This window comes from Tupaia chinensis, unplaced genomic scaffold (genome assembly GCF_000334495.1).
Source record: "Tupaia chinensis unplaced genomic scaffold, TupChi_1.0 Scaffold144750_1, whole genome shotgun sequence".
Lineage (NCBI taxonomy): Eukaryota > Metazoa > Chordata > Mammalia > Scandentia > Tupaiidae > Tupaia > Tupaia belangeri.
The window spans coordinates 317,621-317,845 of record NW_006204610.1 but is presented as its reverse complement, the minus strand read 5'-3'; positions in this window follow the sequence as shown (position 1 = coordinate 317,845).

The following is a 225-nucleotide window of genomic DNA, read 5'->3' as shown; positions in this document are numbered from 1 at the left end:
AACCGGCCTGGCGCGCTCGCCCGCCCCGGCTGCAGTCGCTGGGGTGCGGGGTTTGCGGCGCGGACCCTGGTGAACCGGGAACCAGACCGCGCGGGTTTGGCATAGGGGTCGGGGTGAGGGCACGGTTGTCCGGGAAGCAGACGCACCCCAAGGGCTGCCCTGTGGGGTCCTGTCTTGAGACAGCCCTTCCACCTCCCTGACCCCCGCCATGGGCTGAGGGCGTTG